Raw genomic sequence first — 27525 nt, 5'->3', positions numbered from 1 at the left:
GGGATTCTTCAGGTAAGAATACTGGAGTGGGTTGCCATGCCCTCCTCCAGGGGATCTTGCCAACCCAGAGATCAAACTCAGGTCTCCCACACTGTGGGCAGATTCTTTAACTGCTGAGCCACAAGGGAAGCCCAAGAATACTGGAGTGGGTAGCCTATCCTTTTGCCAAGGGATCTTCCCAACCCAGGTATCAAACCAGGGTCTCCTGCATTTCAGGTGGATTCTTTACCAGCTGAGCTACCAGGGAAGATTGTTCACAATATAAAGAAGAGAGGTGAGAAAAGTCTTCCTTCTATACCTTACTCTATTGGTTTCAATTCCCTCTATTTGAGCACCCGTTGGAGTCTGGGTCTCTAACAAGATTGTCCCATCCCAGGGGCCCGGGGTGGGGCCGTGGAAACATTTCCCTCTGCAAGTCTAGCATATCACACATCCACTCTCCTGGCATGCTTGGAGTGTTGAGAAGGTGACCCAGAACTCCCTGTCTGGTGGAGAAACTTAGATGAAAACAATGAAATCGTATTTCCCAGAGCTGCTGCTGCTGCTAAGTCACTTCAGTCACGTCGAACTCTGCAACCCCATAGATGGCAGCCTACCAGGCTCCCTCGTTCCTGGGATTCTCCAGGCAAGAACACTGGAGTGGGTTGCCATTTCCTTCTCCAATGCATGAAAGTGAAAAGTGAAAGTGAAGTCGCTCAGTCGTGTCCAACTCTTAGCAACCCCATGGGCTGCAGCCTACCAGGCTCCTCCATCCATGGAATTTTCCAGGCAAGAGTACTGGAGTGGGGTGCCATTGCATGTTTAAATCCTACAAAGCAATATAAATCCTACAAAGCCCTGAAGTTCCAGAGAGTGGGTTGGATGGTGGCAAGAGTCCTTCAAAAGTTCCTTCCTGGGACTTCCCTGGTGATCCAGTGGTTAAGACTCTGTGCTCTCAATGCGGGGGGCCTGGGTTCGATCCCTGGTCAGGCAACTAGATCCCACATGCTGAACTAAGAGTTTGCATGCCAAAACGAAAGATCCCGTACACTGCACCTAAGACCTGGCACAACCAGATAAACAAACAAATACTTTCAGAAGTTCCTTCCTTAAAGCCATTGCGGGAACTATCACCTTTAGGTAGTCATGATTTCTAACCCTCCCCTAAGCAAAGCCAGGTAGAGTGTCCATTATTTGGGGAAATTAACCCTGGGCTGAAATAGGCGAAGGCACTGCTGGACTCTGCTCAGTCGTGTCCAGATCTTTGCGACTCCATGGACTGTAGCCTGCCAACCTCCTCTGTCCATGGGGATTCTCCAGGTAAGAACACTGGAGTGGGTTGCCATGCCCTCCTCCAGGGGCCCTTAGATTGCTAAGTCGTTTCAGTCGTGTCCAACTCTGTGGGACCCCATAGACGGCAGCCCACCGGGCTCCCCCATCCCTGGGATTCTCCAGGCAAGAACACTGGAGTGGGTTGCCATTTCCTTCTCCAATGCATGAAAGTGAAAAGTGAAAGTGAAGCCACTCAGTCGTGTCCGACTCTTCGAGACCCCATGGACTGCAGCCCACCAAGCTCCTCGGTCCATGAGATTTTCCAGGCAAGAGTACTGGAGTGGGGTGCCATTGCCTTCTCCGGCCCCTAGATTAGGTGTCTTTAAAAACAAGATATCCAAATCCAGTGGGGTGGGTTGTGCAGTCAAGTAAGAAAGTTGCAAGATGGGGAGACTAATAAGGGAAGAGACATAAAGAAGCTGATCCAGGGTTTTTTTTTAATATTTAATTTTATCTATTTGACTGCAGCAAGTGGAATCTTAGATTTTTGTTGCAGCATTCGGAATCTTTCACTGCAGCATGCAAAGTCTTAGTTGCAGCATGTGGGATCTAGTTCCCTCAACAGGGATAGAACTTGGGCCCCTGCATTGGGAGCACAGAGTCTTAGCCACTGGACCACCAGGGAAGTCTTAATCTTTGGTTTCTTGAAACCGTATTTTCTCTTCTGTGGGAATAGCCAAATGTATCTGGAGGAGACAAGGACAGCTTTCTATTTGGGGAGGAGATGCCACTCAAACAGGTTGGGGCATCATCTCATAGCCAACAGCTACGCAAGCACTTGGACCAGCTCACTGATTGCTCACAACCACCCCGTAAGGCATGCCGCTGTCTTACTCCCGTTTTCTAAGTGAGATTCTGAGGCGTGAAGTCACTGGCAGCTGGCTCGCTGCAGATCTGGGACTCGGGCCCAGGTCTTCTGATTGGAAGTCTACTGGTTGTTGCGCTCTTGTGCTGGTCACTCCATGAGGCTAGTGCCTGGGGTCATTGCTGATTCCGAGGTCCTCATTGTAGACCCTTATCCTTGACCCAAGCAACTTCCCTGTTCAGTGTTTTGGGGGAAGTTGGAAAGGCTCATGTTCAGAGCTCAGAGACCCCTGGCCACTCTCCCAGGCTGTTCTTTCCCAAGAGGTTCTTAGGCTCAGTTTTACACCCTCCCTCCCACCCACATGCACACCCTTCTAGCCCCAGCTGCCTTGGAAGCAGGGAGAAGGAGGCAAGACCAGAAGGCTTTTGTTTTCCAAAGATGGAGAAATGGCTGAAATCCCGGCATCTCCCCCAGAAGACAGAGGCAGCTCTGGATTTCCTGTTGCTCCCAACACGGGCCAGATAATTGGAGACAGATTTTTGGGCTTGGGTTGGGAGGTGAAGCTTGAAGTACAGTCATCGGGCCTCCTGTAAGTCTGTGTGTGTGTGTGTGTGCGTGTGTATGCGCTGCTTTTTGGAGATTCTTTGTTAGTAGTGAATGTATGTGTGTAGGCATGTGTTTGAGACAGTGTGTGCACATATCTAAGCGTGTGTGCCTGTGTATTTGTGTGGCACGCCCATGTTCCCTGTACTTTCTTGTTTTCGTGTATAGGACTCTGTGTATGTGTGTGTGAGAGAGAAAGTGTGTAAGCACGTGTCTGGCTCTCTGTGAGTGGCTCCCTTGTTTTGTTTTGTTCCTTTGCGAGAGTCAATCCAGCCTGGGGATATCTCACTGGCTCTTTAGGATCCTATTACTCAAGACTTGGTGATTAAATGTAAAACAATAATTAAGATTAAAAAAAAAAAAAAGACAGGAAGGCAGATGGCCTTCAGGGAGAGGATATGAGGGAGAGAAACAGCCAGAGTAGAGTCAGAGAGGAGACCAGAGGGGGACCATCTTACAGAGCAGAGGGTCTCATTTAAGGGGCACAGATGAAACCCCAGCCCCTCCCCCTCACCTCTCTAATAGAGAAAGTCACCACACAAGTCCAGAAAGGTTCAGCTTTCTCCACGTTTCCACGGTTGGGCAGGGGAGGGAGCTACTACTGCCTTCCTGCTGGAATCACCACCCTGGAAAGATTTTCAGCCCCAGTCTTCTGAGCCCTTCTGCGCAGATTCACAAATGTAGGTTCTTTTGGCTACAAATGAGACACAGACTGGTAGGGAAGTAGCCTAAATTATGAACCATTTACACCCCGCCATTGTGTACCTGCTGCATGTTAGACTCTGGGCTGTACATTCTACATAGTTCTTGTATCAATAGTATGTCTGTCTGTATGTATATGGATGTGTGTGTGTGCATGTATGGTTTCATAAAACCACTTATGAGCTGGGTAATACCTCTTGGCAGAGGACGCTGAAGCGTATGATAGAACCAGGACTTTAACCCTCTGTGGTTCCCCCAAGGGATTGTTCATTTGTTCATTCAACAAACAGGGACTGAACCCCTCTCTTTTCTTAGGCATGGGGGACACAGAGATGAACCAGGTGCAGTTTCTGCCCTCCAGGGGATTGCTGATGGTCCAAGGATTGAACTGCCAACTCTTTGGGATTTGACTTACCTCAGTGCCAGAGCCACGTGGCTGTTATGGAATCAGGGACTTTTCAGACTGGGACAAGATTTGTTCCTGGAATCAGTTGTTCCTTATAAAGACATTTAAGATAAGGACTGGCTGAGGAGGAGAGGATGCGGGGAAGTGGAGGGCAGTGACTGTGTGTGCTGGGGCTGGAGGGGGAGGAGGGGAGGACTTCAAGGGGTCAGCTTCACAGCACAGCATTCGCTGGGTGGAGATGATGTTCTTAAATGGTCCAGCCCCTCAGGCAGAAGGAAGGAGGGAAGATGGGAGACAGCACACACCCTCGCCTTTCTGCACTGGTCTCTGAGGTTCCAGGGTGGCTGGTTGGGGGTGGGGAGGATAGAGTCCTCTACTAGCTCCTGGCGACCTGACTCAAAACCCTAATGCTGCCGCCTCAGAGCTGCCGCCAGCATTCTCTGGCCTAAATCGCTTCCAGTTTGTTTAGTCAAAACCCTTGGCCCCAACATCAAAGCCCCTTTGGAGTTTCTGGGGGTTGTTGTTCTTATATGGTGTTTATTTCAGAGATGGTTCTTCTGTTACTGGCTGTGTGGGGTGGCACAGGAGGGGTTGCTGGGGCTCTTGATTATAGAGACAGCAGGTTGGCCTGGGTGGAGGGCTACTGGACAGTGTCCACGACAACTGTTCCCCAGACGCTATCCCCCCCGTACTCCTGCCTGCCTCTGCCTGGGGAGAGCACAAAGGCAAGCTGCCTTCTCACCTGCCTAGGGCCCCACAGAGAAGCCTCCATTCCCTTCAAATTTATGCCAGACATTTGAGTCTGGCCTTCTAGGGGTCAAGTCTATGCCACCTCCCACAACCCCCATCCCAGCCCTGCCCTCACCTCAGGACCCAGACTCTCTCCAAGACAACGGTTCTCCACCCTGCGCCTCCCTGTCTTAGTCCTTCTGGGCCTGGGCCTGGGCCTGGACCCCAGCTCCCTGTACACCTCCTTGCCATCTTCTAAAGAATCTCTCTGATTTTTCTTTTAATCTGATTGGTTGAATGTGTGCTCAGCAGTTTGACTGACTCTTGGCTCTATTTGGCTCTGGAATCTGCACCTTCCTTACTTCTGTAGGACTCCTCCTTCCTGGGGTCCATTCTCCAGTGCCTGGCATGGTGTGTGCACACAGAGAAGAGGGATGCTGTGTCTGGGTGGTGGATGGAGGCGCTGCCTTCAGGGAAGCTGATAGCAAAGGATGCAAGGCTGGTGGCTGGGAGAGAGGTAGAGCTCCGAGGACTTGCCCTGCAAGAAAATCTGCACCGAGTGAAGAGGAAGCCAACTCCAGGCCTTAGCTGTTCGCTAGAGTATGAACAAAGAAGAGAGAGAGAGAGGAAGAGAAGAGGACAGATGGTAAGAGGGCTGGTGTTTGGTAAGCAGTTGTTGAACATAAAAGTTTCTAACCAGGGGCATTCCCTGGCAGGCCCAATGGTTAGGGTTCTGAGCTCTCACTTTGGAGGGCTTGGGTTCAATCCTCAGTTGGGGACCTAAGATCCCACATCCCACAGGAAAAAGAGAGAGAGAAGTAAGATGTTTTCGTAGCAAAAAAAAAAAAACTACCTCTATTAAAAAAACTTTAAACCATGAGCTACAAGGACAGTCCTCTCTGAGTCAAATACCTTCTTCCTAGGGAGCTCCAAAGAGCCAGAGGCATCTCCATACCCTCCTTAACCTGTCTACTCTCCCTCCACCACCTCATTGACTTCTGTTTTTTTCTCCTTTCATCAACCCAGGCTATGCCTTTCTTGCCTTCTTAACTTCCTCTCTGCTGTCTCAAAAGGATCTATCTTGAGTGCACCAATGGTCACCTTTAGCCACCACCACCACCACCACCCCACCCTCACACACCATCCCCACCCCCACCCCTCCCCCACACACACCCTCACCCCCACATTGGACAAATTCTTTACCATCACAATCACATGCTAAAAATGGGATCCCAGTCTGGGAGGGGTGGAGGTAAGACTAGGAGTGGACTAGGATCCCCATCATGCTGCTGCTGCTGCTGCTGCTGGACAACGGCAAAGTCTCTGGGTCTGAATCTCCTGCATTCTGCACACACTTGTGAGCCAAAAGCTAGGTCTTTACAGGGGCCCCAGTTAAGAACTTGGCTGACCACAGGTGAGCGCCCTGCCCTGTGGACTCTCCCACAGGGAGCCTAATTCGTGGTTCCCCCAAGATGTGGTAATACAGAATGCCTGGAGATAGGCACCCCATCCCCAAACCAGTGTCTTTAATGTCCTAAGGAGCTGGTCTTCTGACTGGGGTGGGGGCGCGGAATTCCATTTTGAGCCACTCTCTTCCAGGGTGGCCCCTTGGCTCAGCCATCTAGCAGGTGTCTCCCTCTCCACCCCACTCTCTGCCCACCCCGCCTTGCAGACTTCTCATTAGTTAGTAATGTTAATGTGGCTGCAGTTAGTGATTAAAACCATTGGTTGGACTGAGGGTTAGCGATCAACATCCCTGGCATAGTTGCTAATTCCTTGGAAATATGTTTTTAATAATCACAGGGGAGGAGGTCAGGGTGGGTGGTCCTGGGAGCTGGAATCCAACGTCTCCTGCTCCCCTCAGCCCTTGGTTCCTGCGGTTACTCCTAGGCAGGCTCTCTGGGGTATGTTGGGGCAGAGGACTCACTTGGGAAGACTGGCCAGCTCCGTGGCAGATGGAGGTGGTGCCTGGTACTCAGCTGCCTCTGCTAACAGGGCAGGAACAGGCTTGTGCCAAGGGTGTGGCTTGTGTAACTAAATGAAGTGTGGGGTCAAGAGGCGTTAGCCACGTGGAAGGATTAATCCTGAGCCCTGGATGCCTCACTTCTATGCCAGATGCCCAGAGAGGAATCATGGGTCCCAAGGATCCCCTTACCAAAGGAGCCCAGTTCCAGATGACATCCTCAGTCTCTCCCAGGCAGAAAAGCCTCAAGTTAGAAGAGCTCCATTTCTGTTCCCTTAGGTTTCTTGCGTCTCCTGGTCGTCCCATTCAGTCATCTAGTTTATGTAAGGTCTTTAATAATATATCATTATAATTGTCCTATGAACAATATAATAGCAGGCATATAATACATGTAAACTATATAATAATATATTAAGTGTAATAGTATAATTATTATGGTTAACGTTTTATTGACTGCTTACTTTATCAGGCCCTTTATATAGATTACTTCTTGTATTCATAACACCCTGCCAAGCAAGTTTTATTATCCTGTTTTTTATATGGAGAAATCTGAGACTCAGGAAGGTTAACTTGCTCAAGGTCATATAGCTAATAAGGGGTAAGGCCAGCATCAACCCTAGGTCTCTGGTTGATTCCAAACTCATTCTTTCCAAAGCTTAACACTGTAGGGAACTTAAACAGTAAAACAGTACATTGTCAGCACCATTAAAACACTGATAACCCAGGACATCATACACACACGCGTACACTAACAGATGGCAGCACAAAATAGCTTCTCGGGGACTGATATCAGGACTGATATCAGGCAGGATGGGCAAGGAGGACTCAGGGAGTGGTATGAGGAGCAAATAACACAGTTGGGAGGAGGGAGAAGCCACCAAGGACAGCAGGAATCGCTGAAGACTTTGCAGAGGGAGGAGAGGGATTTGAAGGGTGGGTAGGAGTTGGTGGTGGGAAGGACAGGAGTAAAGGTACACAGGTGGGCATTGAGCAGAAGTGAGATCAGGCTGTTCTACTCCATCCTGATAACTTTTGTCTGCCCACTCGCCCTCCCTGTAAGCAGGCCTGCCCTTAACATCTGTGGGGCTTAGGGCAAGAGAACCAATAAAAAGCCAAGAGCAGGGGCTTCCCTCATGGCTCAGTGGTAAAGAGTCTGCCTGCCAGTGCAGGAGACACGGGTTTGATCCCTGATCCGGGAGGATCCCACATGCAGCGGAGCAACTAAGCAGGTGCACCACTGCTCCTGAGCCCGGGAACCACAACTACTGAGCCCGTGTGCCCTAGAGCCCCTGCTCTGCAACAAGGGAAGCTGCCCAAACGAGAAGCCCATGCACCACAGCTAGAGCATTGCCCTGCTCACTGCAACTAGAGAAAAGCCCAAACAGTAACAAAGACCCAGCAAGCCAAAAATAAATAAATAAATATTTTTTAAAAAGCCGTGAACAAAAAATTTCTAAATATTTAAAAGTTATAATGAGGACCCACTGCAAAGCACAGGGAACTCTGCTCAATATTATGTAACCGAAATAAAAGAACTGGAAAAAGAATAGATATATGTAGTTGTGTAACTGAAGCACTTTGCTGTACACCTGAAACTAACACATTTTAAATTATATAATTATAATTTACATTATATATATATATAATTATAGTAGCTCAACACTCATAAAACTAAGATCATGGCATCCAGTCCCATCACTTTATGGCAAATAGATGGGGAAACAGTGGAAACAGTGGCTGACTTTGGTTTTTTAGGCTCCAAAATCACTGCAGATGGTGACTGCAGCCATGAAATTAAAAGATACTCCTTGGAAGGAAATTTATGACCAACCTAGACAGCATATTAAAAAGCAGAGACATTGCTTTGTCAACAAAGATCCATCTAGTCAAGGCTATGGTTTTTCCAGTAGTCATGTATGGTTGTGAGAGTTGGACTATAAAGAAAGCTAAGCGCCAAAGAATTGATGTTTTTGAACTGTGGTGTTGGAGAAGACTCTTGAGAGTCCCTTGGACTGCAAGGAGATCCAATCACTCCATACTAAAGGAGATCAGTCCTGGGTGTTCATTGGAAGGACTAATGTTGAAGTTGAAACTCCAATATTTTGGCCACCTCATTCGATAGTATCAGATCAGATCAGTCGCTCAGTCGTGTCCGACTCTTTGAGACCCCATGAATCGCAGCACGCCAGGCCTCCCTGTCCATCACCAACTCCCAGAGTTCACCCAGACTCACGTCCATCGAGTCAGTGATGCCATCCAGCCATCTCATCCTCTGTCCTCCCCTTCTCCTCCTGCCCCCAATCCCTCCCAACATCAGAGTCTTTTCCAACGAGTCAACTCTTCGCATGAGGTGGCCAAAGTACTGGAGTTTCAGCTTTAGCATCATTCCTTCCAAAGAAATCCCAGGGCTGATCTCCTTCAGAATGGACTGGTTGGATCTCCTTGCAGTCCAAGGGACGCTCAAGAGTCTTCTCCAACACCACAGTTCAAAAGCATCAATTCTTCGGCGCTCAGCCTTCTTCACAGTCCAACTCTCACATCCATACATGACCACAGGAAAAACCACAGCCTTGACTAGATGGACCTTTGTTGGCAAAGTAATGTCTCTGCTTTTTAATATGCTATCTAGGTTGGTCATAACTTTCCTTCCAAGGAGTAAGTGTCTTTTAATTTCATGGCTGTAATCACCATCTGCAGTGATTTTGGAGCCCAGAAAAATAAAGTCTGACACTGTTTCCACTGTTTCCCCATCTATTTCCCATGAAGTGGTGGGACCGGATGCCATGATCTTAGTTATCTGAATGTTGAGCTTTAAGCCAACTTTTTCACTCTCCACTTTCACTTTCATTAAGAGGCTTTTGAGTTCCTCTTCACTTTCTGCCATAAGGGTGGTGTCATCTGCATATCTGAGGTTATTGATATTTCTCCCGGCAATCTTGATTCCAGTTTGTGTTTCTTCCAGTCCAGCATTTCTCATGATGTACTCTGCATATAAGTTAAATAAACAGAGTGACAATATACAGCCTTGATGAACTGATAGTATATATCATTATAATTATATAATTATAAATTAACTAAATAAAATTAATAAAGAAATAAATTAATTAAATAAAAATTAATAAATAAATAAAAGTTATACATCAAATGTTTAAAAAGATCTATCTCTTTGACAAATCTGCTTTCAAAATTACTGGAGTTTAGGGCTGGAATGTGGTGGCGCCATCCCCTCCCCATCTACCCACTTTCTCTTCCCACCAGCAGTTCCTTTCTGCTCCACTCAGGTGAGGACACCTCCCCAGTCCCCATGTGCAAACCCTGTCCACTCCCAAAGCCAGCCTGCCCTTGACCACTGTCAGCCCTGAGCGTATGGGCACTTGCACTTGGCCTGTCCTCAGTGGGTAGGATGGATGGAGAAAGAGGTCCACAGGCTTTGGAAACAGTCTGGGGTCACTTAGATAGGAAATTCTGAGGATCAGCGAGGCCCTCAGCTCAGGTACAAAATTTAAGGGATGCCATAAAACTCATTAATACTTATAAATAATATTTTAATATGGACTCCCTTGCTGGTGCAGTGGATAAGAATCCACCTGCCAATGCAGGGAACACAGGTTCAATACCCGATCTGGGAAGATTCCACGTGCTGCGGAGCAACTAAGCCTGTGCACCAGTACTACTGAGCCTGTGTGCTGCAACCACTGAACCCCGTGCGCCCAGAGCCTGTGCTCCGCAAGAAGAGAAACCACCACAATTAGAAGCCCTGTTCACCTCAAGGAGAGTAGCCCCCACTCACCGCAACTAGGGAAAGCCCATGTGCAGCAGTGAAGACCCAGCACAGCCAAAAATTAAGAAGTAAAATTATAAAAGGAAGCCCCTGAGGATGCATTTTTAAAATATTTTACAGCAATATTTTTTAAAAATATAAACGACCCATAATAAACAAAATATCAAAAATTTTAGTAAAGATGGGTTCAGTATTGCTGATTTCTTTTTGACTCAGATTTCAATATGGTTCCACACTGTGTTTGGCTAGGAACCCAGAGAATGGTCTAGAAGAGAGGGTAGAGGGGGCCGTGTAGACTCTGGGTATGTGCATCTCATGGACTCTGCTCTGTGGAGTGTAAAGCACCTGGAGGCTCCCAGAACAAAGGACCCTCTTGTCCAGAGCTGAAGAGTGACGCATACTAACTGTGAGCTCCTTGAAGGGCATGCAGCATCTAGCAGATGATCTGGCATGTAGCAGGTGCTCAATAAATACTTCTTGAATAAGCAGATGAATAGCACTGACTTCCACAGTCATCACAGTCAGACTCATCACAAGGTTCCTGGGACAGAGGCTCTCAGTGCAGGCCCAGTACCCTTGTCATCATCACCTGTGGGTCAGGGCCATGAGTCAGGGCACAAAGGCAGGGAACGTGTCGAGAGTTAGAGAGGAGACTGAGTCAGGGTCCTGGACCGGTTGAGGGCAGAAGGAGGTCAGGCTGTGTTTGAAGAGCGGGTGAGGGAGATCCAGGTGAGATGGACAGGGGTCTCAGAGGCTCAAGCAGAGCAGGGTGTGGAAGAGAGGAAGGGGGAGGGGATCCCGGCTTAGAGTAGTGGGAGATGGGGAAGGGAGGTGGAGCTAGTTCTGGGAGGACCAACGGGCAGGCCAGGGATGGGATTCAGGGAAGGGAGCTACAGAGCCTGGCAGGACGGGCACAGGTTCCGGACGGAGTGATGGGTGTGTGAGTTTCTGCTCATTAAGAGTAGAGGCCTGGAGAAAGGGAGGGAAAGCCTCCAATGGGAATCCCAGGAGCCAAGAACAGGTCCCTTCCTCCAGAAAGGTTCTGAGCGGACCCCTCCCCACCGACTCGAGTTACACACTGGTGTTTCCTATTTCAGGCCCTAAGCCCTAGGCGATTCCGGGCCTCCACCCCCTCCTCCCTCCCTCTTGCTTCCACCTTCCCCAGGGAGGGACAAACACACTTGATATATGAAGTGTTTCCACCTCGAAGCTTGGGAATCCCACAAAGGCTTCAGTGTGTGGCAGCCCCTCCTCCCCTCCCCACAGCCCCTCCCCTTCCTCCTTCTGTCTGAGAATCTGGGAATGCCTCCTTTTCCTGGGGGTGTCAGAGAGAAGGTGGACTGGCTGTGGGTGGGGAGGTTCCCTGCCCTCTCTAGCTGTGTCCCCCCACCCCATGGAGGCTGGGTAGGTGTGGATGAGTGCTGGGGCCTTGGGATGGTGATCATTGGTTTCTTTGGGGACCTTCCTGGTGGACCAGTGGTTAAGACTCTGCACTTCCAATCCAAAGGCTGCAGGTTCGATCCCTAGTCAGGGAACCAAGATCCCACATTCAGCAGGGTGCAGTCAATAAAACAAAAACAAAAACCTGGTTTCTTTAGCTTCCCACGACAGCCAGGTTCCAGAGCTCAGAGAGGTGGGTGGGAGGACTTTGCTTCTAACGTACCTCTTTACTTACTCTGTCCACCTCACACCTTGCTGCCAAAGTCCCCTCCCACAGGTCAGGGGAGTGTTTCATGTCCCCCTTTCCTCCAAATAGGAACCCAAAGGAGAAAGAAAACTGAGTTTTCAAGTGCCAGGCAGTGTGCTAGCCCATTTTACAGAAGTCATCTCAGTTCCTTCCTGAAAAGCCTTTGAAGTAGGTATTTCTCAGCCAAAGACAGGGTGAGGCAAGCAAAGTTGGAGGCAGTATGGCCCAGGGTTCAAGACCAGGGATTTGGGTGGCAGACAGACCTGGGAACAATCCCTGCTCTTGGCCTCCTGAGCTGTAATGAAGGGGTCAAGACTTTTATCCCCCGAAACCTCAGTTTCCCATCCCTATAGGAAGAAGATAAGACTCTTCATGGGCTTTTGGAAGTATTAAATGAGATATGATGCATGAAATATTAATAGCTGGCAAGTGGGATGTAGTAGATGCTGAGGTTATTTTTGCAACGTCCTATATCTGGTAGAGGGCAGAGCAATCCCTCAGCTTTCCACTCCCGGAAAAGGCTCTTCTAAGATGCCAGGAGCCCTGGGGCTAGGTGCCCAGAGAAGGAGGGGAGAATGAGGCTAGGGAGAGGCAGCAGTAAGTGTGTGTATGTGTGTGTGTGCACACACACACACACACACACTGAAGAGAGAACTCCCTTCCAATCCCCAGGGACCTTCTATGGAAGTACAGATGGTGTAAGGACACCAAAAGAGCCTGAAGTCAGGGAACTCTGAGGACACAAACATCCCCCCTCCCACCCACAGGCAGAGGAAGGACCCATGCCAGCACAGTGGGTGGTCTCTTGGGCCAGCTCCTCCTGTGACTCAGGGAGAGGCAGCAGCTGGCCCCGGGCCACACCAGCCACTCATGCCGCCAGCCACACCACATGTGTCCATCACTCTAATTCTTCTCACCAGCAATAGTACAGCAAAGAGTGGAAATGGCACACTGGGTATCTGGGCTAACATTTCCCTGGTGGCTCAGTAGTAAAGAATCTGCGTGCAATACAGGAGTTGCAGCAAACACAGGTTTGATCCCTGGGTCAGGAAGATCCCCTGGAGGAGGGCATGGCAACCCACTCCTTTTCTTGCCTGGAGAATCCCATGGACAGAGGAGCCTGGTGGGCTACAGTCCATGGGGTCGTGAAGAGTCAGACATGACTGAAATGACTGAGGATGCACGCACACATGCACGAGTGAGGTTACAAGCTGAGCATGCACACACAGATATCAGGCACCCATGCAGGGGATATGCTTTGGGTTTATGTACATTACTTCCTACTTATATGCGAGAGGGTGCCTGTGCGCATACACATTTGTGGTCACACAACTTCCAGACTTACCCTGGGGTCCCTGGGTGCCTGTGCTTACCGTGTGCCAGTATATATGTGTGTGTCCACGTGTGTGACTGCATGTCAGACAAACTCCCCGGAGCTGAAACTCTGCAGGAAGGGTCAGATGGCAGTCTGAGACACTTTTCATGTGTCAGGAAAACTAGGCTCCCCTTTCAGGAAGCCTTCCCAAGCAAAATAAACTAGCCCAGCTCCTGGGGCAAAGGGGGAGGGAGCAGGGGATGAGGAAAGAGAGAGGGTGACTGAACAGGGTGGAGGAGGTCACAGAGCCCGGCAGTCAAACGACACTCCTTTGACCCCACCTCATGACCCCATCCTGATCTCTGGAAATTCTGTTCCTTTCACTTTGTCCTAAGAGGGCTTTGTCCTCTTGCTTTTCTTCAGATCTTTTTTCTCCTTTCCATCTCTCTCCTCTCCCCTCTCTGCCCTTCTCCCTCCAATTTCCTCTTTTCTTCCAACTCCTACTACTCTGGCTGCCGGCCAATCACCTCTGCTATTCTCTCACCTCCACTGCAGGAGTCAGGACCAGGGTCCACCTATGAGAACAGGTGGTCAGAAAATCCTGATAAGCAGCAGTACCGGTGTGCCAGTTGTTTTTAAGAAGCCCCTGGCTGGTGCCTCCAGCAATAGTGAAGTGAAGTTGCTCAGTCGTGTCCGACTCTTTGCGACCCCATGGACTGTAGCCTACCAGGCTCCTCTGTCCATGGGATTTTCCAGGCAGTAGTACTGGAGTGGATTGCCATTTCCTTCTCCAGTGGATTTTCCCGATCCAGGGATAGAACCCAGGTCTCCCTAATTGTAGACAGACGCTTTACCATCTGAGCCACCAGGGAAGTCCATGCCTCCAGCCGTGGAGGGGCTTTTTATCTGTTGATAACTCACTACATCACTTATCAGATGCTTATTAAACACCTGGTTCAAGCCAGGTACCATGGTTGGCTCTAGGACTACAATAAACAGGCTCTGCCTCATGAAAATTTCAGACTGATAGGTGAGTTAGAAATTAATCAAAATCACACACATAATGTAAAATTAAAACAAGGGAGTTCCCTGGTGGTCCAGTCATTTGCCCTTGGTGTTTTCACTGCCGTGGCCTAGGTCCAGTTCCTGGTAGGAGAACTGAGATCCTACAAGCCACATGGCAAAAAAAGAAAAACATCGTTGAGGGCTTCAGACAAAGGAATATACATACATATGGTGAAAGCCTCTGATGGGGGAATTAGCTTGGTCGGTGATGGGAAAGATTCACTAAGAAAGTGATTAGTCTAGGTTTGAGGGAAAAGTAAGAGTTAACCAGACCAAGGAGCAGAGGGAGTGGGTATGACGCAAGACATTATTGTATTGTTGTAGGCAAAGGGAACAGAGTAAGCAAAGGCCCTGGGGCCAGAGGGAAGGAGGTCCTTTCCTATAATTGAAGAAACTCTTGAGTGGTGAGGAGAGAGAGGGAACTTAGATGAGGCTGGAGCAAGCCACACATGCTCTCCTAGGCTGTGTTAAGAATCATTCATCTTGACAAAATGCCAATATGGTTTATAAATATGAATACTTTTTTAAAATTTAAGAAAACAAAAATTCATTAAGACTCTTAAATGATTTTATGTTTTTTCACCACGACAGCAACCACACATATTTGAAGAACAATAGTGCATGAATTTGCCAACAAAGGTCCGTCTAGTCAAAGCTATGGTTTTTCCAGTAGTCATGTATGGATGTGAGAGTTGGACCATAAAGAAAGCTGAGCGCCAAAGAATTGATGCTTTTGAACTGTGGTGTTGGAGAAGACTCTTGAGCATGCATTGGACTGCAAAGAGATCCAACCAGTCCGTCCTAAAGGAAATCAGTCCTGAATACTCATTGGAAGGGCTGATGCTGAAGCTGAAACTCCAATACTTTGGCCACCTGATGCAAAGAACTGACTCATTTGAAAAGACCTTGATGCTGGGAAAGATTGAAGGCAGGAAGAGAAGGGGATGACAGAGGATGAGATGGTTGGATGGCATCACCGACTCAGTGGACATGAGTTTGAGTAAACTCTGGGAGTTGGTGATGGACAGGGAGGCCTGGAGTGCTGCAGTCCATGGGGTCGCAGAGAGCCGGACACGACTGAGCAACTGAACTGAACTGAGTACGTGGATCTGGGAGACAGTGGAAACTGTGCAATCTAGAGGTGATGTTTGGTCCAGGGCCCCCACAGGTGGAGGGTCACTGTGCTGGGGAAGAGCAGAAAGGAGGGGATACAGAATCCCCTCTGTGTGTTGCTAGGGTCTGGGTCAGAAGGAAAAGGCCAGGCTGAGCTCAGCTCTGTACACTCTCCTCCTGCAAGATCTGACTCTGGCCCTCTGCCACCCAGCCATGTGCTTAGCCCCTAACAGCTGGGATGGCTTGTGCAGGGAGTGGGCAGGGCCAGCCGGCAGGGCTGGGAAAGGGATGAGACAGCTGGGGGGCAGGAGTGGCGGGTGGGAGAAGAAGCAACAGAGTGCTACTCAAAGCAGGGCCCAGGGGCTTGTTGGAAATTCCCAGCCCCCACCCTTGACCTCCTGACCTCATGAATCAAAATCTTGAAGTGAGGTGGCCTCTACAGCATCATGTTTTGTTTTGTTTTTAATATTCATTTATTTGGCTGCCCCAGGTCTTAGTTGTGGCATTCAAACTCTTAGTTGTGGCACGCCAGATCTAGATCCCTGACCAGGGATTGAACCCCAGGCCCCTTGAATTGAGAGCATGTAGTTTCAGCCACTGGTTCACCAGGGAATGACCACTATGGCCTTGTATTTTAACAGGCCCACCAGGTGACACTCAGGCTAAAGTTTAGGAACCAGCGGTGTAGAGAGGCAGGAAGTGAGGAGTTGAATCCTCATTTGACCATCCAGTCAGCCATCCAGCCATCACCTACGGCTGGGTACTCTTTTCATGGAAGCCTTTCTGAAGGAAAGGCACAGAGATGGAAATAGGATGGCTGTTTTAGGCCCAACCCTACCCCCAATCTCTCCCCAGCCCCTGTCTGGCCTCTTGTTCTGGGTGGGGGCCCCATCCCAGTCCATGTTGGGGTGGGGTGGGGGAGGGGAAGTGTCTCAGGAGGGCTGTCAGGCAGGGCTTCCTGGCAGACCCAGCTGTCCTTTCCAATCCGCACCGCACCCCCACACCCCAGCTCCCTCACAGCAAGCACACCCAGCAGCTGCAGAACGCCCAGCCTGGCCCAACTCTCAGAACCCTCCCCCAGCTCCGGGGAAGTGGAGTTCAACCTGTTCTTCCCCCGATGATGCTCCCGGACCTACCACAGCCTGGACCCATGACATCTCCCAAAACCCTCCTCTCCTTCCCCACAGACCTCCCCTTCTTGAGGGTATTGGGGAAAACTGTCAGGAGCCACGTCCTCGCCTGCTGTGCCTCCAGCCTGAGCCCTAGACCCAGCTGTCAGCCCCTCAGGTCACAGCCCACCCCCACTGAACGCCACCCCACACTGTGGGTGGGACCGCATCTCCACACAGGCCAAGCAGCTGGCTGGGCCACCTGCCTCAGGAGAGACCAAATGGAAGGCGGGGAGGAAGGGCAGGGGCGGGGGAGGCTCTGAGGGAGAGGAAGCTGGGGTGAGAGGGCTGGGGTCAGGAAGCCTAGGCTGTTAGAGCTGGAAGGGATCTCAGGGATCAACCGGTTTAGTCTGGACAATTTACAACCTTCTCCAAGAAGCAGAGAGAGTCCCGGCATCCGTGCATCGAAAAGTGCCATCCCCTAAGCAACCCAAGGGAACTTCATTCCACGGGGTCTTCCTTGAATTAATGGCACATTTCGTCTCCCCCATCACTCATTCTACTACTCCTAACTGCCCACGAATGATGCAAAGTTCATTAGGTCATCTCCTATTCACTCCATGTTTATAACTTTTTGTGTCTGAGGAGTGTGTGTGTGTGTGTGTGTATGTGTGTGCTCAGTCGTGTCCGATGCTGCAACCCCATGGACTGTAGCCTGCCTTGCTCCTCTGTCTATGGAATTTTCCAGGCAATATATATATAAAAACTGCCTCCACCATCAGACTGGGGGCTTCCCAAGGACAGACGATCTGTCTCTACCATGGGTCTAGGCGTTCCTAGGGGACAAATGATGTCTCCCTTTCACGAGAATAGAAGTTCCCCAAGGGGAGGGGCCATCTCCCCTATTAGACTGGGGTTTCCTGAAAGCAGGAAATGATTCTCCAGAATTTTGTGGGCCTCCTTTCACCTTCATGATTCTCTTCAGCAGACACAGCCTGCTATTAGTCCCTTAGCTATGTGGTCTGGGACCTAAGAGCACAGAGGCCCTTGAACAAGGAGCACTCAGTTTGGAGACTATCTCTGCCCAGAATGGCTAGTGGCATTTGGAGTCACTGGGCCATGGCTTTGGGACTCAGGAATTTTGACAGCTGTTTCCACTCCTTGCCCATCCCCAGATTCCAAATTTTTGTCACTCTCATAAACCAGCCTTGATGTTAGGTGGTTCCTGTCCCACCGGCCCTCCAGAGAAATTCTCTGTTTTGAAGGGAGCTCTCCCTCCCTACGGAGAAGGCAATGGCACCCCACTCCAGTACTCTTGCCTGGAAAATCCCACGGACAGAGGAGCCTGGTGGGCTTCCGTCTATGGGGTCGAACAGAGTCGGACACGACTGAGCGACTTCACTTTCACTTTTCACTTTCATGCATTGGAGAAGGAAATGGCAGCCCACTCCAGTGTTCTTACCTGGAGAATCCCAGGGACAGGGGAGCCTGGTGGGCTTCCGTCTATGGGGTCGCACAGAGTCGGACACGACCGAAGCGACTTAGCAACAGCCGCAGCTCCCTCTCTAAGCTGCAGACCCTGTGAACTGAGCAAGTCCTATGGGGAAGAAGAGGGAGAGGAGAGGCCTACCTTCCTCCCTTGGCCAAGGCCCGGGAATGGCTAAGGCATCCCTTTTGGGGATGACCCTTCCCCAAAGCTCCCCAGGCCCCCGTCCCCCAGTGACCTTCCCTCACTCATCTGTCCCAGCCCCTCCCCACCATCTCTCATGACAAGTTGCAATGATGGTTTGGCGAAGACATCAAAGCTAACCCACCCTCTAAGAAATCCATCACGGAAACTTCCTCTCTGCTCGCTAAAGAGGGTGCTGAAATTTTTGTCACGGCTCCCAACCTACCAAAGTTCGAGTAGAGTTCCGGAATCTTTCTGGTATTATCATCCTGCGCATCTAATGACTCCAAGCCCCCAGCCAGCGATGTGGCAGGATCTGAGTGACAGCAGTCAACACAGGATACCTCGGTCCTCTGGCAGAGGATCCTCCCATAGTCTCTTCCCACACTGTGCTGGGCCTCACAGTGTACCGGGCACCCCCACAGATGTCATCCTGAGAACACACAGGTGACAGGCTGGCTAGCAGTGCTTCCTCCTCCACTCCCTTCTGCACAGAGTTAGAGCACTGTCCACATTCACACTGTGTGTGTGTGTGTGTGTGTGTGTGTGCGACTAACCCCACCCCACTCCATATTATTAAGGATGAGCTTTTTAAAATCCTTTCATTTCTATTTTTTTAAAAATACTTATTTATTTATTGGTCGTGCTGGGTCTTCAGTGCTGTAAAGACTTTTCTCTAGTTGTGGGGAGCGGGGACTATTCTCTAGTAGCAGTGTGCTCGGGCTTCTCATTGAGGTGACTTCTCTTATTGCAGAGCATAGACTCTAGGGCTCTCGGGCTTTAGTAGTTACGGCACGAGGGCTCAGTAGTTGCAGCTCCCGGGCTCTAAAGCACAGCATAAGTAGTTGTGGAGTGGCGCACAGGCTTACCCCATAGCGTGTGCAATCTTCCCAGATCAAGGATTGAACCTGTGCCTCCTGCATTGGCAGGCAAATTCTTTACCACTGAGCCACTGAGAAGCCCCAAGGATGAGCTCCTAATGGTCAGGGTCCTTATTCATTTTTGTGGCCCTGGTAACCAGCAGAGCACGTGACATATAGTAGTCATCAAGTCTGTGGGATGTATGGATGGATACACAGACAAGTAAAGGAACATGACCTATATAGATAACCCTACAAGGTGCTTGAGGGCTTCCCTGGTGGCTCAGTGGTAAAGAATCCACCTCCCAATACAGGAGACTTGTGTTCGATTCCTGGGTGGGGAAGACCCCCTGGAGAAGGAGACGGCAACCCACTCCAGTATTCTTGCCTGGGAAATCCCGTGGTTAGAGGAGCCTGGCAGGCCACAGTCCATGCCGTCGCAGAGTCAGACATGACTTAGTGACTAAGCAACAATAATAACAAGGTTTTTAGGACAGACCCTATCCCAACTTGAGCGTAAAGAAAGGAAGGCTGAGAGAGGTAAGAAATGCATCCAAGGCCTCACAGCTAAGCAGTGGAGATGGAACACTGTGCCAGGTCTTTGGGGTACTGTATCCTATAGCAGTGCTAGATAATCAAAACCAGGGCCCAGGATCCCTACACGCTGGGCACCACACGTGGCCGAGCAGGTCACACAGGGCCAAGCCCCTCCCTCCGGACATCTGTCTCCGTGGTAGATGGCATGCCCTGGAGTTGTGGCAGGTTGTGACCCATGCGGCGGCCTCCACACTCTCACCTCAGCCTGCTCTGTGCACACATTCAAGCAGTTGGGGCAACAGCAATTCATCCACTCCTACTCCTCCTCTCTCATTGCCAGGGTGCCAGCCAGCAGGAGTTCCTGCAGGGCTGTGTGAGGATCCCTGAGGAGGACAGAGCACCCCATCCCAGGACCCCTGGGTGCCTCCCACCTCCCCAGGTAGGAGCACTTCTGTCAAACCTCACCATGGCCCCCAAGGGTCCCCCTCTAAGTGCCCACACTCATCCACACAGGCATATGGACACTCGCAAGGGAGGTCCAAATGTCCAAGCTCCTGTCTGAGACTCAACTGGAGCAGGGGGCTGAGGCCTGGGGGCTGGCCTAGGCCCACCCCCCACCCCTTCTTGTAGCAGAGCCTCTTACCCCTCCACTCGTGTGCGGGGGCCCTGGCCCCTCCCGGGGAACAAGGCTGGGATTAATAAGCGGCCCAGCTCCCTCCCCTAATGGGCTCCAGCTGCACAAACATTCCCAGAATTCAGAGCCGGCTCTGTCTGGGGCCGACCAGGCCTCAGCCCCAGCATTCCTGGCCCCCTCCCCCCCAAGTCTGGGACAGCTGCTCCGGAACTCCAGCAACTGGCTGGGGATCGAATCCCAATTCGGCTTTTCCAGAGGTGGGGGGCATTGGAATGGCTGGGGTGGCGCGGGCCGGCAGGGGTGGGGGCGGGGGTTGAGGAGAGGAGTGTTAAGGCGGAGAGAAGGAAAGAGGTGAACAAACTCTGAAGGGACACCTCAGGAGTTCCTGCCCTACCTGCCCCTTACCCCTCCCGCTCTGCTGCCCACCGCCCCCCACCCCCAACCCCACAACAGCGCTCACATTCTGAGTCCTGGGTTCCAGGGGCCCCAACTCTGTCTTACCTGATTCGTCTCACCAGGCAGTGCCCTTGGCTGGCAGTACCCTGGAGGAGGTGACCTGGCAGGGTGGAGAGGAAACATAAACATTTCCCCTTGTGTTTTAAGAGATCCAGCCGTGTCCTGGCAGGCGCTTCACTCAGATTCTTATCAAGAAGTGGGAGGCGGTGGCAAAAGCAGCAGGAAGAAGGAGGAAAGTGGGGGCTTACTCTCTCATTGCCCGCTCAGGGAGGAACATTCAGGGACCCAGTGGCAGGAGTCCTGGGTGGACAAAGCTGTGCCTGTACTGATGATCGCCGTGCACCTGTCTCTCTTCTTGATCCCACCCCTGGTTCCGGGGCCCCGGCTGGTCATTCAGCTGTCCTGGCTCAGGCGCCACCAGTTAGGCCAGTTTGGGGGACACCGAGGGCTGAGGCCAGGTGAGGAGCCTTGTGACTTGTGTTTGTGCTAGGGTTTGTGTGCATGGAGGGGTGACTGCGGAGAGCACAGGCGACCCCCGTGGAGACAGATGTATGCCTTTCTGGGTGTGCACAGTGCGTGAACAGCTGTGTTAAGTGGCACCACTTGACGGTGTTTGCAGGTGGAGGAGTGCGTGTGCCTGTGCACGTCCACATCTCGGTGTGCAGAAGTGGGCTTTGTGAGTTCCTCACTGATTAGGAAAGACTGCCTGCTGGCCAACCCTCCCCTGGGGGAAGTGCTCTTACCCTGGGCCATGGGCTGGAGAGAAGCAGAGAAGAGAGAACCGTAAAGAGAAAGGGGAGAGACTTAATGGCTAAGACTTCACATCCCCAATGCAGGGGGCCTAGGTTCCATCCTTGGTCAAGGAACTAGATCCCACATGCTGCAACTAAGCATTCACATGCTAGCAACGACGATCCCACACGCCACAACTAAGACCTGGTGCAGTCAAGTAAATAATTATACATGTATTTTTTAAAAAAACAGCTCGGTGTCATGAGACCCTCAATTGCACATGTTTTAAAAAGAAAAGGGAACTCAGAGACGGCAGAGCTGGAGGCCAAGAGCACCAGCTTGGGAGTTTAGAAATTTGGCTTCTGGCCTCAGCTCTTCCATGAACCAGCTGGAAATTTTGGACAAGTGACTTCCCTGAGCTGGGACTTTGTTTCCTTATCTTGAATATGAGAAGGTTGGACTATTCTCTTCTGAGTCCCTGCTTAGATTCCATGGTGACTAGAGCTGAGTTTAGGGGCACAGGAAGAAGCTCCATCTCCATGAGGCTTGGAGAAATGGGCTGTAGGCAGGCCACAGAGAAGAATCAACAGGGACCTCATGGAGGATCCACAGGAGGGGCAATTCAGAGGAAGGGGGTAGTCCCTGCCCCGGGAACCACTAAACACATCTAATCCACTAGACAGGGAGGCAGATAATGGCAGACACTCTCCCAGCAGGCTGAGTTCTTGGTGGCAGTCCTGTGTTAGAAGAGAAGAGGGTCACTGAGACAGAAAGCCTGCGGTCAGTCATGGACATGCAGCAAACACATATGCCCTCCTCACCCAGCCCCTGCTGAGGAATGCAGACAGACCTCTCAGGTCTTTGTCCCCATCAATCACCTGCCCACATCACATCACCTGCTTCCTTGTAGCCCCTGCCACAAGGAAGAAATGTCTTCTTGGAGGCAGAGAGGGGACAGTATCTGAGCCATTTAACTCTTCCTTACTCATCTCTACCTCCAGCTCCTTCCTGAGATGGAGAGAGAGAGATGAGACCTTCCTCCTGGTATTAAAAGAGAAACTGGAGAGTTTAAGTTGGGGACTGAAACTCAGGAATTGGACCTCATTTCGGATGCTCTCCAGGCTTCCCTGGTGGCTCAGATGGTAAAGAATCAGCCTGCAATGCAGGAGACTTGGGTTTGATTCCAAGATCTCAATCTCCCAAGATTGAGAGAACAGCCACTTTGTATTCAGGCCTGCATTAGAAAATGAAGAATACAAAGAAATCACATTTCCCCCAGGGGTATGATATCAGAAAAAAAATTCCTTCCCTCAAATCAAAGGTGGAGTTGGAACCAATCCTAGGTTGACTTAAGGAAACAGTTATCAATCCACAATGGATGTCAGAGCTCTTGGTGTGGACAGGGGAGAAACAAGAGTCCAGGACACCTGAACCTCCTAGATCAAGTCTCCAGACTATGAAGCTGCAGGTAAACTAGCAGAGATATTGGGGATTTTAACAATGAAAAGAAGGAAGCGGCTGACTATGGTAATGAAACTCTAAGGTAGAGGTTCAAAATTGGTTCAAAGTTAGGAAAGGAGTATGACAAGGCTGTATATTGTCACCCTGCTTATTTAACTTATATGCAGAGTACATCATGTGAAATGCTGGGCTGGATGAATCACAAACTGGAATCAAGACTGTTGGGAGAAATATCAACAACCTCAGATATACAGATGAAATCACTCTAATGGCAGAAAGTGAAGAGGAACTAAAGAGCCTCTTGATGAGGGTGAAAGAGGAGAGTGAATAAAGCTAACCTAAAATTCAACATTCAAAAAACTAAGATCATGGTATCCAGTCCCATTAATTCGTGGCAAATTGAAGGGGAAAAAGTGGAAGCAGTGACAGATTTTGTTATCTTGGGCTCCAGAATCACTGCAGACACTGACTGCAGCCATGAAATTAAAAGACGCTTGCTCCTTGGAAAAAGGAGCTCCTTGGAAAAAGGAGCTCCTTGGAAGACGCTTGCTTCCTTGGAAGGAAAGCTATGACAAACTAGACAGCATATTAAAAAGCAGTGACATCACTTTGGTGACAAAGGTCCATATAGTCAAAGCTATGGTTTGTCCAGTAGTTATGTACAGATGTGAAAGCTGGACCATAAGGAAGGCTGAGCACTGAAGAACTGATGCTTTCAAACTATGGTGCTAGAGAAGACTCCTGAGAGTCCCCTAGACTACAAGGAGATCAAACCAGTTAATCTTAAAGGAAATCAACCCTAAATTCTCCTTGGAAGGACTGGTGCTGAAGCTGAAGCTCCAATACTTTGGCCACCTGATGTAGAGAGCCAACTTATTGGAAAAGACTCTGATGCTTTGGAAAGATTGAAGGCAGAAGAAGGGGACTGCAAAGGATGAGATAGTTGAATGGGATCACCAATTCAATGAATATGAATCTAAGCAAACTCTGGGAGATAGTTTGGCATGTTGCAGTCCAGGGGTTGCAAAGATTTAGACATGGCTTAGCAACTGAACAACAACAGCAAGAAGAACAGGTAAGAGCTCATATTCTCTCTCTCTCCCACCCCTTTCTACCTCTTTCAACTGTCTATTGAGTAGCAATACACCCCAAAACTGACTGGCTTAAAACAAGAGCAATCTTTTATTTGCCCACAACTCTGCAATTTGGGCAGGATTTGGTGTGGACAGCTCATCTCGGCTCCACGCGGTATTGACTGCAGCCTGGGCTTGCTGTGGCTGGAAGACATGCAGGCAGGCTGGACCTCCCTCTTTCTTTTCATTGTTTCTCATCCTCCAAAGGGTGTCTCTCTCCCTCTCTTTCTATGTAACCTCTCTCTGTTCTACAGGGTATTTGGACTTCTTGACGTGGTGACCGGCTTCCAAGAAAGCAAAAGAGGAAGCTGTGCCAAGCCTTTTTAAGACTTAGACCTGAACTGTCAGGGCATCAGTTTTGCTACATCCTGTTGGTCAAAGAAAGTCACAAGGCCACACAGATTCAGGAGAAAGAAACACAGATGAAAGTACAGGAAAGGCATTTCTGGTGGCCATTTTGCAGACTATCTGCCACATTCCCTTAACTGTACCCCCTTTGGTTCCCCCTTGACTCACTGAAGGGCATTCTCCTCCTCCCTGACATGTCATCTTTAACCCTTCCCTCTTTCATACCCCATGTCTAATCAATGCCTACGTTCTGTTGTTTTTGCTTCCTCAGAGTCTCTAATCATTCCCATGGTTGCTATCATCCTCTCTTACCTGGAATGCTCAATAGCTTCCTAAAAAATCTCCTGTTTTCACTCTTGCTGTGTTGCTTAGCACACTGCAGCCAGAACAATCATTCTGAAAGCCACATCTATGGGGAGCAGGGCAAGTCTGGGACAGGAGAGCTAGGGAGACCCGTGCTTCATCATATGCCCTTTTGGCATTTTCTCTAAAAGCAGGATTAAGACCAAGATGCCTACTCTTACCACTTTTATTTAACGTAGTATTGGAAATCCTAGCCACAGCAATCAGATAAGAAAAATAAATAAAATGAATCCAAACTGAAAAGGAAGAAGTAAAACTCACTGTTTGTAGTTACATGATACTATACAGAGAACATCCTAAAGATGTCACCAAAAAATTACACATCAATGAATTGAGTAAAGCAGCAGATACAAAATTAATATACAGAAATCTGTTGCATTTCTATACACGATGTGGCCTTTTTACCATGTGTATACCTACCCTAAAACTAAAAACTAAAATACCTTTTAAAAAATGATTCACAATCAAAATCAAATTTAATAATAGATCAAATAAACCAAGCCCTCATTCACTATTCTAATGAAAGACCCTCAGTGATGGCCCAGGGCTCCCAGATAAAATTTGGACTTCTTAATGGAGCTTAGAAAGCCCCTCATGATCTGCCCCACCTGGCTCGCAGCCTTATCACCCACTTTGCACTCTGTGCTCCAGCCAAGCAAAACTAGTACTTTGAACTTCCTGTAGTTCCTTGAAAGCACCAGTTTTTCTCTTGCTTTGTAGCTTTTACACAGGTGACTGCTCACAACACTCTAATCATCCTTCAGGCCTCATTAGAGGTTTCCTCCGTCACGGAAGACCAAGGAAGTCTTCCGTGGTCCCTAAAGTTGGGGTTGGACGCCTATTCTATGAATATACATGGTGCCCTGGACTTGACAAGCTCTGTGCTCATCATGCTGTACTGTACTGTAATGATCTGGTGCTTCACCCTGTCCTTCCTACTAAGGCACGTGCTTCCAATAGGGCAGGAACCAAGTCTGCCTTGCTCACTGTTGTTTCCTGACCACCTGTGCCAAAGGTACTTATAATACTACACATTGGTAGAAGTGGAAAAGGAAGGGAGGAAGAAAGAAAAGGAGGGAAGTGGAAGAGAAGAAAGGCAAGTGGGTTTAAAAGCTGGAGTGGTTCAGAATGTGGTCAGGAGCCCCCCATAAGGATGGATCTCATAGACATTAGATACAAAAGACAGCATATTATATGATCCCATTTCTAGACATTCTGGATAGAAGTCAGAATAGTGGTTATCTCTAGACCAGGACTCACTGGAACATGGCAGGAGGAAAATGTCCTACATCTTGATTTAAGTTGTGTTTACATAAGTGTAGACAAATGTAAAAATTCATTAATCTCCACTTAAAATTAAAATGCAATTTATGCATTTTACTGTTATATCTCAATAAGAAAGGAAGGAAGGATGGAAGGAAGGAAGTAATTATCTGGCCAGAAATTCAGGTAAACTGCCTAGCTGGTAACAGTGATGAAACAGTTATAATCTAGGACTAAGACATAGAAGTGGGATCTGGGCAGAAAAGGTGTGGTGGGGTGGGTAGTGTATACACGTGTGCATGTAAGTGAGAAAGGGAGCTGGTTTATACTAAAAGGAGAACAGTCATGCAAAAACTTTTCTTCACACATCAACCTGCCTGCTCCCAGAGCCTTCCTGTTATTCTGTAACTACAGCATAGAGCCTGGGCTCCTTGAGTTGGCTTTGAAATATTTCACTATCTGTCCATTCCTTGCAGAGCTTCTCTTGTGGCTCAGATGGTAAAGTGTCTGCCTACACTGTAGGAGACCTAGGTTCAATCCCTGGGTTGGGAAGATCCTCTGGAGAAGGTGATGGCAACCCACTCCAGTACTCTTGCCTGGAAAATCCCATGGACGGAGGAACCCAGTAGGTTATAGTCCATGGGGTCGCAAAGAGTCGGACACAACTGAGCGACTTCACTTCACTTCACTTCCACTCTTTGCTCTTCTATGCTTATCTCCTTTGCCTTGTGCTCCTTCTCCTGGAATCCACCGTAGTATGCGGCTTCCACAAACTCCTTACCTTCCTAGGTCTGTCAGTCTACTGAGAGGTCAGCAATCATTGCTGTTTGCTTAAGAGACTTCTACTCACCATCACGGAATTCACTCCTCCTCCATCTTTCATTTCATGGCTATTTGTTCATAGCCAGATAGCATGTAACTTGACTTCGTATAGATACAGCTATTTTTGTATGTTTCTGTTTCTGTCTAGAATGTAAGCTTTCTAGAAGGCAGGGACAATGCTAGTAAGCTCAAACCTACAGCTCAAGCTCCCAACTCTTGTCTGAGCATCAGAATCACATTTCCAATTGCCTACTGGATATCTCTTCCTTAAAGTTAATGGTGTTCAGGGACTTACCTGGTTGACCAGTGGCTAGGACTCAAAACTCTGAATGCAGGGGGCTTGGGTTCGATCCCTAGTCAGAGAACTACATCCTACATGGTGCAACTGAGGATCCTGAGTGCCACAAATAAGACCTGGCACAGCCAAATAAGTAGGTAAATAAATAAATATTTTTTAAAAAGTAAATCTGTTCAAAACTGAGTTCATTATCTCCACGTGGCTGAGATAATCATGCTCACCAGGTATCCCATATTCTCCCCTACACTTTCCAACTCTTTATAGTTAGGACAGTCCACAAGACTGGTTCTGGCAAATTAAATGTGAGGACTAGAGTAGTAAAAGAAACCCATACATGATTTTCTAGTATCTCTCTCTTCT

At 49.3% G+C, this 27525-nt stretch overlaps 1 long non-coding RNA gene across 1 annotated transcript; it reads right to left on the bottom strand.

The window, feature by feature from the left end:
- Positions 1-9335: 9335 nt before the first annotated feature.
- Positions 9336-18689, bottom strand: LOC138992025 (uncharacterized). Its single transcript, XR_011467829.1, has 3 exons — positions 18485-18689; positions 18052-18186; positions 9336-9504 (listed from the first exon to the last, which is right to left on the bottom strand). It is a non-coding gene; the product is annotated as an uncharacterized lncRNA (long non-coding RNA).
- Between the last annotated feature and the right edge of the window lie 8836 nt (positions 18690-27525).

This window comes from Bos mutus, chromosome 19 (genome assembly GCF_027580195.1).
Source record: "Bos mutus isolate GX-2022 chromosome 19, NWIPB_WYAK_1.1, whole genome shotgun sequence".
Taxonomy (NCBI): domain Eukaryota; kingdom Metazoa; phylum Chordata; class Mammalia; order Artiodactyla; family Bovidae; genus Bos; species Bos mutus.
The sequence above is the reverse complement of the archived record's forward strand: the minus strand, read 5'-3'. Positions and strand labels throughout refer to the sequence as shown.